This window comes from Equus caballus, chromosome 5 (assembly GCF_041296265.1).
Source record: "Equus caballus isolate H_3958 breed thoroughbred chromosome 5, TB-T2T, whole genome shotgun sequence".
Lineage (NCBI taxonomy): Eukaryota > Metazoa > Chordata > Mammalia > Perissodactyla > Equidae > Equus > Equus caballus.
In genome coordinates this window covers 23,441,061-23,455,344 of record NC_091688.1, presented here as the reverse complement: position 1 = coordinate 23,455,344, position 14,284 = coordinate 23,441,061, and the positions used below count along the sequence as shown (strand labels likewise).

At 51.8% G+C, this 14,284-nt stretch overlaps 1 long non-coding RNA gene across 2 annotated transcripts; it reads left to right on the top strand.

Annotated features, from left to right (window-relative positions):
- The first annotated feature begins 4,168 nt into the window (after positions 1-4,168).
- On the top strand, positions 4,169-7,721 carry LOC111773476 (uncharacterized). Of its 2 annotated transcripts, none has more exons than XR_002807933.2 (3): positions 4,169-4,526; positions 6,181-6,302; positions 6,975-7,713. It is a non-coding gene; the product is annotated as an uncharacterized lncRNA (long non-coding RNA). The 2 variants fall into 2 exon arrangements; XR_002807932.2 differs by having other exon boundaries at positions 4,171-4,526; positions 6,978-7,721.
- The last annotated feature ends 6,563 nt before the right edge of the window (positions 7,722-14,284 follow it).

The window sequence follows — 14,284 nt, the reverse complement described above, 5'->3', positions numbered from 1 at the left end:
CAAAGCCCCGAGCACAAGCATCCCAAGGGCTGAGCCTGCGTCACATGGGGCAGAACAACCTTCACAGAGCAGGCAGCAGTCTATCAGGGATCCAGGCTGAGCTGCTGGTGAGGGACACCTTCACCCTGCTCACTCCTTGTGAGCAGCTCCAGAGATGGGAGAAGGAAAGCAATATGGGAGAGTCACAATTTTTCCTAAAACGGTGGTTTGTAAGCTGGACTGCACAGCCACAGGGCACTCCTGGGGTCCCACATGTGCACAGGCCCAGGGGGTGGGCCACCAGTTAACATATAGGACACCCAGTTAAATTTGAATATCAGACAGACAATAAATGGTTTTTTAGTAAAAGTACATCTCATGCCATTTTGGGATATAGTTATTCTTTTAAAATTTTTTTTTTTTTAAAGATTGACACTAACGACTGTTGCCAATCTTTTTCTTTTTTTCTGCTTTATCTCCCCAAACCTCCCCGCCCCCATACATAGCTGTATATCTTAGTTGCAGATCCTTCTAGTTGTGGCATGTAAAATTCTTTATTTTTCTGAAATTCCAACTTAACTGGATTTCTTGTATTTTTATTTTCCAAACCTGGCAACTTGGGTGTGCTCTTTTCTTTTATTTTGGGGTTTAGGTTAGATTTTCTGAGAATCAAGTTTTCCACTGCCAAAAAATTAAAAGTTCTGAAAGTCATGGCTAGCTCTTCTTTTTTTTCCCACGTTGAAACACTTTGCTGTGGTGGATGCTCAGTTCCTTCTTTCAGCCCGTACATATTCTACGGAGCCCCTACGATGGCCCAGGCACTGTTGCAGACGATGGGGCTAAAATGAGGTGAGTAAGGCAGAGCTGCTGCCGTCCGAGAGCTCTCTCAAGGCCTCGGGGAGCTAGACAGTCAACCACCCATCACGTGTGGTCGGACGTGCAAGGGAGTTAATGCCGCGCAGATCTGGGCAGAGCAGTGAAGGATAGAGGGAAGCAGTATCGTGATGCAGCCGGGCACTGCCACCAGCACCCTGGTCTCCACAGGTCCTTGGGCAAAGTTAATGAGCACAGCATTTTGGAAGACACTGATCCTGTTGGACTTTCTCTCTTCTTTTCCTCTACCTTATTCTAATAATGACTCCAGTAAGACATCAAGTAGTAAAGCAACCAATTTCTGTTTGGTTGACTTAAAAAATATGACATCAGCAAGACATTTCCTTGGGGCATCTTAGGATCTAACACCAGGGTCCAGCCCTAGGCCGGCTGGTTGGGGCTGAACAGAGGACATGGTCTGGAGCCACTTTCAACCGTGTCCTCAAGACTGTCCCAGCCCTTACCAGTAACAGGAACATGGCCAAGAGAAATTCAGAGATTCCAAAGAAGAAGAAACGCTCAAAGGGTAAAATGCTGTCTGCCTTATTAACTCCCAAGTAAACACCTCAGCCCTAAGTGTGGATGAGTAAGCGAGGAGGAGCCCAAGTCTGAGAAGGGCAGGTTCCCTCTCTGTCACCCAAGGAGATGGCAAGGGCAAAGGAGAGTGCTCTCCTATCGTGAACATTGGTTAGTGTTCTTTTTGTTTTCGTTTTTTTTTTAAATCTTTAGAAGAAATTATTTCCTTTCTGGAGAGTCCCTCTTCTGGGAAGTGGGCCTAGCGTTCCATGATGGTCCTTCCACACCCAGTCTGGACTGGGCACCTGAAGGTGGGTGTCAGATGGGCTCGTGGTGGATGGTCTGAGGTTCAGGATACTTGACCTTGGATCCTGGTCACACTCGGCTGCGGAGGCGTGTGGTCTCCAGCATGTGACCAAGCCGCGATGGACTCAGCGGCAGTGTGGGCCATGGAAGCGGGGCGCAGAGGCGGTTGTGTGTAAGTCCAGAGCAACCACGTGTAGTCCAGGGATCAGTGAGCCGACCGCAAGCGTGTGGAAAGCAAGGGGGATGTTTTCTCCTGCTCCCATGGGAGCTAGAAATAGAACTCTGCCCTTTGTCCTTGAGGAGCTGAGGCCTGGCGTGGGTGTCGCCAACCACAGGCCCCTTTGTTCCTCTCTCCACTCGTACTGGCTCTCCTTCCCTTCCTCCCCTGACCTTAGCCCCAGCCTGTGGACACTGGGCTGCTCTTCAGCCGGCCCCAGGCTGGCATCTGGGCGAAGGCGCTGTCTCCATCTCCACCCTGGAACAAAGGGCACGTCTGGAGAATGTGGAGCTCTCCTGCTCCTAGCTGCTGATGAAAGCAGCACAACTGTTTCCTCGGGGCATTAGCCTCGCCACAAAAGCCTTCCTCGGGGGGCTGACCCTGACCTGGGGCCATTGAGAAATGTTTGGTTTCTTCCTGACAATAACTTCAGCATCAGACACATGCTTCTAGGGTTTTTCAAACCTCATCAACCGAGGCCCACAGTAAGAAATACTGTGCATTTTACCTTGCATCCTGCGTGCACATCATATACCAGAGGTTTTCAACGCATGGCCCTGTCCATGACTCCCTGCCCTCAGGCTTCTCCGGGGTTCAGCTATCAGGTTTCCAGGCTGGAGATGGGAGGGAGGGAGGGGAAGGAGATAAGTATTCGTTCCCCATGGAGGTGGCCACAGGCTGGCTGGTCCCCTCCCTTGGCTGATGATCACAGCTCCTGTCTGAGTCCTCTCCACATCACTCTCTCTGTCTCCAAGATCTGGAAACTCTTTCCTCCTGCAAGCCTTCAAGCCTGAGGGTGATAACTAAGCCCCATGGTTTCTAGATCCGTCCCTGCGCTATCTCTTGTGATTTCCCTACACCTCACCGACGTCTTCGTAAATAGTCCCTTTATTAAATGCCCCTCAAATGACCCAATCAGAATGTGCCGTCTTTCTATTGCTATATCCATGTAGTGTGTGTGTGTACATACATACACAGAACACACACACACACACACGCGCGTATATATACACACAAAAGACTCAGGAAATAACCTTCCTTCTTACTCCCCATGAGGCACTCTGATATATGTGATTTTATTCTAGTTGTTAAGAATGCTCATCCCATCCACAAAACTGAGTTTGTGACCCACTTATGGGTCTTGAGCCACACTTGAAAAACATTGCTTTAGGGCCAGCCCAGTGGAGGCAGCTTTTAACTGGCCTGGCTACAGCATCTGGCAGAGGTCAGCATAGAACATGTCAGATGACTCTGCAGAGGGGGTGTATTACGGGGCTCCCCTTGGGAAGGCTGGACTCCTCTCTGGGGCTAGTTCCTTCTGGGGCCGTCACATTCCAGGGGCTAGTTTTCCACTTTGTTGGCTAGAAACCTGAGTTGCTTAGAAGCGTCTGGGATGGCTGGGCTCGGGGGCGACTCACACTACACCGCAAGCATAGATACCACAGGGCTGATTCAGCCACTCATGGTGAGGATACAACCATCAAGTGGGCTGGAGAGCCATGTTCCCCCATCAGCACCCTTTCTCTGGTGGAGAATTCTATCCAGAAAGCCAGGCTGTCATCAGAAGGTGCTTGGTCAGCATGGCTGTAGAGCAGCAGTGTTCTTAGAAGCCCGGAGCACATCTGTGTGGCCTGAGCATCTTCTCTCCAAATGTCAGCCTCACTGCCTCTCCTTTGTCCCCACGCCCTTGCTGACCCATACCCTCTGGCTGACCCATTGACTCTCTTGTTCTGTCCCTTCTATGTCTGAGCTGATGAAGCTTATTTCAGTTCTTGGCGGTGGTGGATGCGGTGGCTGTGTCCATCATGGCCTTCATGGCCACCCCGCAGGTGGCTAGCACGTGTGTTTGGGGAGTAGCAGAGCTCCCTCTACTTCCTCTACTTCACCTTCCAGGTGGTCCAGAGATGGACAGCCAGCGTCGAGCCAATCAGCAATAACCCTAAGGGCATATTTATTGAGCGCTTGGTAGAAAGCCAGGCGTGGTGCACTTTATTAACACAATCCCATTTCTCTCCCATGACAAGCTGATGAGAAAGTACCAGTTTCCCCGTTTTGTACAGAAGGAGACTGAGGCTCAGAGAGGTCAAGTGACTTGGTCGAGGTCATAGCATAAGCCAATTGCCAGGTGGCCCTAGAAACTCTGTGAATGTACATGTGAGCTCTGAAAGGACAGGGGATGTGCCCCCCATAAGCTCTCATTCCCTGAGGCAGGACTGTGCCCCTTCGGGAACTTGCCTTCTCACCCTGCCAGCTGCCTGCAGTGCCCAGGGGTGCCATGTTACCGTGCTTGCTGACAGACATGGATGGGGGACCAGCCTCTTGCCCAAGAGGCAAGGCCAGTGGGAGCCTCAGACCACAGGGAAGTAGCTCCATGGACTTGCCAGACCATGGCAATGACTCAGCTGCCTGGCTGATGGACGGTGGACGGACGTCAGTCCTCACACTGTGGCCCTTCCCTTTTTCCCCGGAACAATAACAAACCCTGGCTCTGTGATTTGGTCACCATAGGAACTAGAAAACATTTGATAACACGAGGCCTCTGGGACAGGAAGACTGAGCAGGTCTGGATAAAAACAACCCTTTTCTGCCCTTTCACCTTGAATCCTGGGCGTCTCACCTGTTTGGAGACGATCAGGTAAATAGCCAAGGGGAGCCACACAGCCACCTGGATTGCATGACCTGTTCCACACCAGGAAGTCTGGGACAGACATAAGTCTGTGCCTGTGGGATCTGGCCCAATTCCTGTCGGGAAGAAATGGGATCTCCAGCACCCCTGTCTGCCTGGGAGGCTGAGTTCACATGGTCTGCTTGCACCTGGCACACAAAGGCCGTGTCTTGGACAGTGTGGCGAACAGGTCCTCACGCTCAGAGAGCTCCTGATCTACTGGGGGCCGGACACACACCTGGACAGTCCTGTTAGGTCCCAGCACACAGCACAAATCACTGGGAAATAGTGAGGGAGGTGGAAGCAGGGGCGGGTTTGGGGAGGGGATGGGTTTGGTGGAATGAACCAGAATTCTCCATTCCCAGCAAGCGCAAACTGAGTGTGACACTGTGCTTGCTCACTTGCACTCGAGGGGTCATGAGTGACAGGTGGGCCCAGGGGACAGGATTCTCTTACAGGCTCGGCCGTCTCTGCCTTCTCTGTCTGCTGCTCTGCGCTTCTCCAGCCCTCTCTGTCGCTTTTTCAGTGCATATGAGGCACCCTCTGTGTCGGGCTCTCCACTTGGACATCCTGGCGTGGAGGTCCCACCCTCCCCTAAGATCAAATAGGCTCACATCCAAACTCATCTTCTTCCTCCAGGCACCAAGAGTCCCCTCTTCCCTAAAGCGCCAACGTTATTCTGGGTTTAAAACCATTCTCCATATCCACACTGTTGCTGACATCCAAACAACCTCCTTCCACGAGAGTCCCTCACATGAGGCCCTCCTCCACAGCCACCACCCCAGGCCATCTTGCACGCCACCACTGTAGCCACCTCCTAGATGTTCTCTTAGTTTCACTCATGCTTCTTCCCAAGTTTTTAAACCTACACCTCAAGCATCAGTCCTCCTCGGGGTCTTGACCTCTGCCCTAATTTCTGGCATTTTAAACTTCTTGTTGGGCATCGCCCCAAGCATTTCAGACTCAAAATGTCTGAGACAGGACTCACCTCCTGCCCCCACAGACCTACTTATCTTCTTAAATTTCCTCTCTTGGTTCATGGCCCACCCAGTCATAAAGCCGGGAAACCTGGTTGCCGCTCTCAGTTCCTCCCTGGTATCCGTCCCATCCCACAGGTGAGCAAGGCCTGTTGACGGTGGCCCAGGAATGGCTTCTGCCGGCGTCCCCATCCTTGCCTGTCAACAGGCCTGGTGCTCTTGTGGACGATTGCACCAATCTCCTAACTTGTCCCTGCCTCCTGGCTCTGTTCCCTCGTCGTCCTCCATGCAGGGGTCAGAATTCACGTTCCAACACTCAGCTCTGGGCACGGTGCTCCTGCTCAGAGCCCCTGATGCTCCTCACTGCAGAAGAGGGACATCATCCCAGCACACTCTCTCTCTCTCTCTCTCTGACACACACACACACATAGCCCGCAGCTCTGGCCACATCACTCTGCTGTCTCTGTGTCTTGCCCTTTTCTTGCATCACCACCTTCTTCATGCTGACTTCTCTCCCTGAAACCTCCTCTGCCCACAACCCAGGGAATTCCCACCCTCCCCAAGCTGGGCTCAAATGTCTTCTCAGCCCCACCCCGTCCCCCAGGTCCAGGGCAGAGTTCATCACTCCCACCTCTGTGCTCCCACAGGACTTCAGCGTCTTCCACACTGAGCAGAAGTTCCTGTTTCCAGCGTCCTCCACCGGCCTGCGAACCACTAGTGCACGTCCTGTTGGATTCCTCTTTGTGCCCCAACATCTAGATCAAGCAAGGTGACTTGTGAATGCTGAGTAAATCCCTGCATCCACCTTCTCAGCCCTTCTTTCTCCCGACATCTTCCCAACTTGCGCTCAGCATCTGCCTGGACCTCCCACCTCTGTCCTCAGCCTCCTTCACATGCCGGGACCACCCCGGCTTCTCGACCTTGCACCCTCGTGAAGATCCTTGTGAGCACATCACAAGCTGGGCAGCCTCTGTGCCTAAGCTCCCGTTGCTCTCCCAGGAATCTTCTTCCTCCCTAGTCTAGCCTCTTGCCCATCTTTTCTGCTTGGCAGACTTACTCATTCTCTGAGGTGGTGCAAACTCCACGGGCTCCTCAGAGGTGCCTTCTCCAGTCCTCTCAGTCAGGGTTAAACCGCCCCCCCCACCCCTTCCTCCCCAGCCTGGAACGTGCATAGCACTCGCCTTCCATCAGTGCCGTGAACCATGTCTGTTTTCTTCCCCTAAACTGTGGGTCTCCGGGGTGCAGGAAGGCTGCCTCCCTCATTTCTGTTTCCCTGTGGTTTTTCGCACCTACTAGCTACGCCTAAAAGGTTTGTTGAAGTGCTGAATCCTGTCATTCCCCGTGCAAAGCCCTGCAGTGGCTCCCTAGGGCCTGTGACAGTTTGGCTACCCCTGGGACATAGAGGAATGGGTGACCTGTCTCTGTCTGTCCCTTTGATCAGCAGGGCCGATGGAGTCCCTTCTGCCGCCCCAGGATACAGGACCAGGAGGGACGAGTGGCTCCCTTAGCTCTCAAGTCAGCCACCCCACAGGAAGACTCAGCCTGCCACGCCTGCTGGTGATCAGCAATTGCTGGAAATTTCCTCAGCTCCCTCCGCAGCAGCCCTCCGATGCCTCCCCGTCCCTCACCATGCCTTCCTTCCATCATTCCCTTCATCCCAAATTCCTGGAGCTGGGTGTGCAGCGACTTCATAGCTGCCCCCACCCCCACCTCCCCTCACACCCTCTCCTTCTCTCCAATCTGATCTTCCTGCATTTAACATACAATCTCTGGTTAGTCCAGTCCCTCCTGTCCTGCATACTCTACAGACAATTACTCATGCAATTCCCCTTGCCTGGAACCCCTCCCTTCTTTTCTCCACTGATCCAAATCCTCCCACGCAGCGGACCCAGCTCTGGGCCGCCCCCTCTCCTTCTCAGTGAATTCTCTGACGCAGAACTGACTCTCTGAGCCACATTACAGTCCTGTTGCAATCAGCAAGCATCACATCGTTTAATATTTAATTATTCTTTGCACTTGTTTTTTTTTTAAATGCACATTTATTTTCTTTCCCCACCTAGATTATAAGCTTCTTAGGGGTAAAACTATTTCTCATGTTGCTAGGGAAGGCAGGTGAATGTAGGCTTCCTCTAAATTCTCTTAGCTTCTTGTTTATTTTAGTAGGATCATCTATTAAAGTCCTAAAGTCTAACTGATGAAATCTTTCTTGGGCAGCTCTGAAAATACATCACAGATTACAAGGAAAGCTCAGACCATCGACTTCCTGGGCTGGGGATTTGACAGACCAGAAGCCCAGCTTCCGCATTTAGCCCAGCTGGTTGGGAGGATTCCCTGGAGGTTAGAAAAATTAGGATTTGCACACTGTGGGAGAAATTGTAGCCCTACTATGCGGCAATGGAGGAATGATGTCCATGAGCTGGAGCAGTGCTGTGATGGTTTCATGACCCTGGGACCTGTGCCCAAGGGAGGTGGATCTACCTGTTCCTCAGGCTGGCCTCACAGAGGAGCCTGCCTGGAGCCTACTGTGTGTGTGTGTGTGTGTATGTTTGTGAGTGAATCCAACAGCCTCGTGATGTCTCATCTGGCACTGGGCACCGTGACCACTCCCTCTCCACAGCCTCTTCTGAGCAGGGCTGGCTTTGAAGAGGGGCTTTAGCGAATTGACTAAGGCAGGGAAACACCTGGAGAATTTTATTTGACATCACTTTGCCCAACAGCTTTCTTTAGGTCAGGCCACACAGGACGTCCTTCAGGTTAGGCACATGTGTCCATCGCATGGCCTAGCCACAGGCAAGTCCATGAGCCCCTGGGGCTCAGTGCCTCCTGGGAACATGGATGGCATGAGTACAGGGTTTAGAAGAGGGTCCCCTCAGCCCTGCTCAATGCCCAGGGCTCATTTTCCTCCTCTCTTCCCCTCCAGATCCTGCACTTTCGTCCACTGCACCTCACGTGACCTCGTTCCTGAGAGCTCTGTATCTAATTGCCCAGCTGCAAACTCATCAATAGCCTCTACCTGACCCATCTGGAGGCTGTCGTCCCCCCTTCCCCTGCCTTTCCTCCCTCTGGAAAACTGGATTCCCCAGCGGTCACCGTGGATAGTGGTGATGGCCCCTGGAGTCGGTGAATGTGGGGGTCTTCTGGAGCCCACCTTCCTCAGGCCACAGCATTGTTTTAACCGTTCACTGAGCACTTTCAGTGTGGGCTCTGGGGAGACAAGGGGGCCGGCACACAGTGCCTGCTCTGGGGAACTTGTGGTGCAGCAGAGGACGTGGGTACAAGTGGGCCATTAGAAGTGCTGTGAGGATAGAGAGATGTACAGGCTGCAATGCACAGAGTGGGCAATGAGGGCCGTGTCAGGGAAAGTGGCCCAGGGGAAGCCCCGGCCCAGGAGAGGGCTGAAGAACGGTTGGTAGTTGGCTGTGGCCTTAGGGAAATTGTATGCTGCGCAGAGAGAAGCCAGAGAGAACACAGGGTCCAGGGAAGTGCCAGGCAGTCTGTATGGCTGAGTGGTGTGTCAGTGGGAAGAGGAGGGAGTGGAGGCTGGACAGGGGCAAAGGGAGACCATGCAGTGCCTCCAGTCCATGAAAGAGACTGGACTCAATCCAAGAGCAACAGGAGCTGCTGAAGCGTGTTAAGCAAGGGATGACGACATTGAGTAGCCAATGTTGGAAATATTTATTTCTATTCATATAATGGGGAAAATTCAGAAGGAGGCTTGCTCCCACCCAAGTTCGCAGTCAATGAGTAGACTGAAGAAGAGCGGCCTAGAGACCTGCCCAAGGCCCACAGCAAGCAGGGCGGAGCTGGCACTGGAACCCTTGCCTGTGCTTGGGGAGGCGGGGATCTACAAAGAGGGGAGTAAGTGGATAAGCTGGGACTCTAAGCCACCTTGGTCTGACTTAAGCCAAAGGGGACATTACTTATGAGGATGCAGGCCCATGGCAGGACAGTGGAACTTTCAGAGGAGCCCTGATTCAGAGGCAGGATGTTCTCAAGACTCCTTCTCTGTCTCCTTCCCATGCCTGCCTCTGCCCATCTGCTCCATCCCTTCTCTTTGCAGCCCTTCCTCGGGCTCTCTGGCTGCTGCCAGAGCCTGCTTGCCCCACTGACTTTGAGGTGGTGAGTCACAGGCCAGCTCTGGTTTCCAGGTCCAAGTTCCCAGGAGAGAGACTCTGAGAGCCCCAGAGCATCTAGCATAAGCTGCTATGGCCAGCGTGTCACATGTACAAACCCAGGGGCTGAGGCATCCCCAGAGAAGGAGAACTGTGTACTAGCAGATATCCCAAAGCTGTCAAGCTCAGTATGGCATGGTCTCCACCCCTCCTGGGCGTACAGCTATATAGAACTTTATAATCCAGCAGGAAGAAAACACACAGATCCCTACAATCCAAAGGATTTTAAAGAGAATAGCTAATATTTTTGAGCACTTACTCTATGCTGGGTATTTTGCTAAGTGATTCACATGTATTTTCTTACTCAATTCTTGTGGCCCAGTGAGGTAGATGCTATTATTATCTTCAACTTACAGACAAGGAAACGGAGGCACAGAGAATTCTGATTGAGCTTTCCTGTCCAGTTTCTGAGACACAACACTCCAGTCTTAGGACACAGAGGAAGACAGGCTGCCTTCCTAGGCAGTGGTGTGCTGGTAAATGTTTAACAACCAGCTCTCTGGGGAAAAAAGCTCTGGTTTATAGTGTTTGCTGATTTCTGGGGTGTGAATACTCCCATCGTGGCTGATTTCAACCTACCAACTTCCCAGAGCCAGTCTGAGCTACCTTCCACACATATGGTATCTCACTCCTTTTGGGTGACTCTGGAGCTGTGTCCAGGAGCTGTGTGATTTAGAGCAGTGGTTCTCCAAGTGTGGTCCCTGAACCGGCCGGCCGCATCAGCCTCACCTGAAAACTTGTTAGACATGCAAATTCTCTGACCCCCCCCGCCCCCCCCAGACCTGCCGAATCAGGAACCCTGGTCATGGAGGGGAAGAGCAGCTCCTTGTGTTATCCCAGCCCCCCAGTGAATTCTGATGCACGTTCCAGTTAGAGAACTTCTGGAGCAATGGGGTAATGTGCCCTTTCGCAAACCCAGCTGGTCCTAGTATTCATCCTGCAGTCGGGAGAATGGGCCTCATGCTCCCAGGTGGGAGAACTCCTTGGCAGATGGGCAAACTGAGGCCAGAGAGGGGAAGGTGTGCTGGGAAGTGGTGGGTGACTGGAGTGGGTTGAGAAGTCAGCCTTGGTCTCCTCTCCCACAAGGTGATGGAAAGGGGTGAGGGATGTCTGCAGAGTCCCAAGGTGCATGGTAGGGTGGGAAGAGTGAGCTCTGACTCCAGACAAGTGGCCAGAGCAGAGGGAAGGAGGAGAATCCACAGTCTTCCAGCGCGGGCTCCTCTGAAGAGGGGAAATGAGGAAAGAGGCACATAAAATCACAAGGCTCAGTAGTGCCTGGCCCTGGGCCTTCGAGGCTGGTCCAAAGAGGTTCGGAATCTGAAGTAAGTCCTGGGAGCGATGCAAGAGGGGCTGGATGAGCAATCTCTCTGCCTCAGGTCTGAGCCCAGAAGACCTGAGATGGCTCCTGCAGTGGGAGATGGGCCAGGAGCCCCAGGTCCAAGTCCTGCCAAGCTCTCTGTGGGATGTGTTTGCTGTCTGGTTGTCTCAACAACTTCCCTCAACCCCAATCCAGATTTACTGTTAACCAAAGACAAACAAATCAAGAGCCAAGTAGCGGAAATGATGCAAATTCCATGTCAGCCCTAGGAGGCCGTGAAACACCTGGGCAATCAGCAAGGGTGTGATGTCACCCAGAGAAATACTCGGCTCTCAAGCAACTGTGTTACGTGACGCGGCCTGTGTGCCCTGGTCACATGCGGGAGAGGGAGGTTCCCCGCTGAGCTCAGTGTTTCTGATAGAGAACCAAAACACAAACAGAAACTGTCTTGTCACGATGAAATCTGTAAGTCATGTGATGGCACAGATCTGCCCAAAGTTTTGGTCAGAGAGTGAAGATTCAGAGCAAGCATTATTTAGCAGAATCAGGCCCTGCTGGGATGATGGCCTGCTTTTTTACTTTGGCCGGAAAGTCGGGTCCACTGGAATCTCAGCCACTCTCCTTTCAGGAAAGCAGCTCTGTATGAAAGAGTTTCCTCAGAGGCACCTGCTTGAGAATTTCTCTAGCAAAAATCCTGGAACCAACACCAGCCTTCCCCTTCTGGGCTGCTATGTCCCTGTGGTGTCTCCTCCGGGCTTGGACTCCATGTTGGTCCCCAGGGAGAGGCAGAGTGCCTGAGCTGGCCGTTCCTGCATCCCAACCCAGAGTGGCCCACGTTGGGGTGCTTCGGCAGATGCTGGTTTAAACTAAGGGAAGGTCTGGGCGTTGTGCAGACAAAGCATTCTGCTCAGTAAATGCTGAGCAAAGGCCTGGTGGCAAGTTGGAGGTTTCAGGTAGCAGGGAGGTAGGAGGTGTTGGGGTAGAGGGACAATGACCCACTCCGTTCTCTTGCCCCCATTCTTCCAGGCTCTCACTCTTTGAAAAGCAACTGTGGGCCACCTGGAGTGCTGGCACTGGGTAATGGTGTGGACAATACAGAAATGGGCAGCCAGGTCACCGCCCTCAAGGGGCTTACGTTCTATTTAGGTAGATAAAACTATTACAGCCCAATGCAGTAACAAGCAATGGGGAACAGCATGCAATTTACCACAAACCCAGAGCAGTGAAGCATAGAAGGAAAAGCATCAGTGGTCCCTGTGCTAGACACACTGCACCTGAATTCTAGCCCTGCCACTCACTAGCAGCTGTGTGACCTTGGGCGAGTTGCTTAAATACTCTGAGCACCATTTTATACATCTATACAATGGAAATAAAAATTCCCAACTCACAGAGTTTTTCTGAAAAATGAAATATTGGTTGCAAAACAGCTGGTAAAATGCCCAGCACATAGTAGGTACTTGATAAATTAAAAAAAAATTTTTTTATTGAGGTTATGATAGTTTACACCATTAGCATAATACCCTCAAGGTCCATGCATGTTGTTGTGAATGGGACGATCTTGTCATTTTTTATGGCTGAGTAGTATTTGATAAATTTTAATAATCCTATTAATTCCTTTTGGGGTTAAGATGGGCTATAAAAGATGAACCTTTTATGTCTGGTCTCCAAACTTAGAGCAGATCAGAAGCAATAAAGTGAAGGATGGCTTTAAAAGAGCAGGGAAAATCAACACAGGAAAGCCTGCCAGCGAGGGGATACCTAGCAAACGGACAAAGCAGATGTCAAAACAAAATAGCCCCTGGGGATCATTTAACGTGAAGCAAACAGCCATCCCACCCCACAGACTCCAGGGTCATCCTCACATCACAAGACAGCAGAATGACCATGTTCACAATGAACACAACAGCCTCTAAGAAGCCAGGGATGAGTGTAGCGCGCGTTTAAAAACTATTCGTGGGCTGGCCGGGTGGGGTAGTGGTTAAGTTCACGTGCTTTGCTTTGGCGGTCTGGGTTCAGATCGGGGTGTGGACCTAGCACTGCTCCTCAAGCCATGCTGTGGTGGCATCCCACATAAAATAGAGGAAGATTGGCACAGATGTTAGCTCACTAACAATTTTCCTCAAGCAAAAAGAGGAGGATTGGCAGATGTTAGCTCACAGCCAATTTTCCTCTCTTTCTCTCTCACTCACACACACACAATATTTTCATGCAAAATATTTAACATTTTGTAAAAACATGCTTAAAGTGTGTGGGGCTGGCAAATTTTCAGATATCCAGAAAATTCACCTGCCACAATTTCCCAATGGTTGGATTAGCTGGGTTTTTACTCTACTTCTCATATATTTGTCAGAGAGTTTAGAATCCTGCTATGTCATGGGGGCTTAGACCCCCGTTTACTGGTAAATCCATACATGGTTGGAATATGGTTTGTTCTATTTCCCGTTTTCAATCATTCTATGCGTTAACTGATTGAGGTCAGGGACGCACTCCATCTTCTCTTTGAAACAGCAATAACTGACTATCTCCAGCCGCTCTCACCAAACTGCCCCTCCTTCTATATTCCAGATTTTAGGTAATGGCGCCTTCATCTACCAGGCAGCAATGACGATAGCAATAATAACTGTTCGTGAAATTAGCAGGGAACGGCAATCCCAGGTTCTGCCTAGAGAGGGCGCTCAGCCACAGCCGCTGTCCCGGCGCCCTGGGAACGCTCTGACCCTTGAGCTGCCAAACCTGGGGTGAAACCCGAGGCCCTAGGATTTCCCTGGTCTAGGGACACCCCTGTGAGAGAGGGGGAGTCAAGTTCCCTTTCCATTTGTTGAGCCACGCAGGGGACCCGAGGGCAGGAATGTGACCCCAGGCAGAGGGTACCGGAGCTTGGCTGCTGGTCACACGGCCCAAGGCGAGAATGTTCCCAGGACTCTGAGCAGCCCAGCCACGCTCCTCACACGTCCCGCCTCCGCCCAGCTCCTGACAGGTGGCAGACTGCTGGCTGCTGCCCAGAGCAGGAGGGACTTGGTCGGGAGCAGACAGACCCACCTGCTCCCCTGCCCGCCTCGTCCTCCCAGCCTGGCGTCAGCCTGCCACCCTCTCCCTTGCCCTGTCCGGGGGTCCCCAGCAAAAGGTGCTTTCAACCCCCAAACATATCTCCTCAGTTTTCTATTTGGTTTTTGACTTTTGTTTCATGTTAACGCTTTTTTAAAAAGTATAAAACAGATTAAGTCCTTCTGGGAATTAACCCGTAAGTAACTAAGATATCTC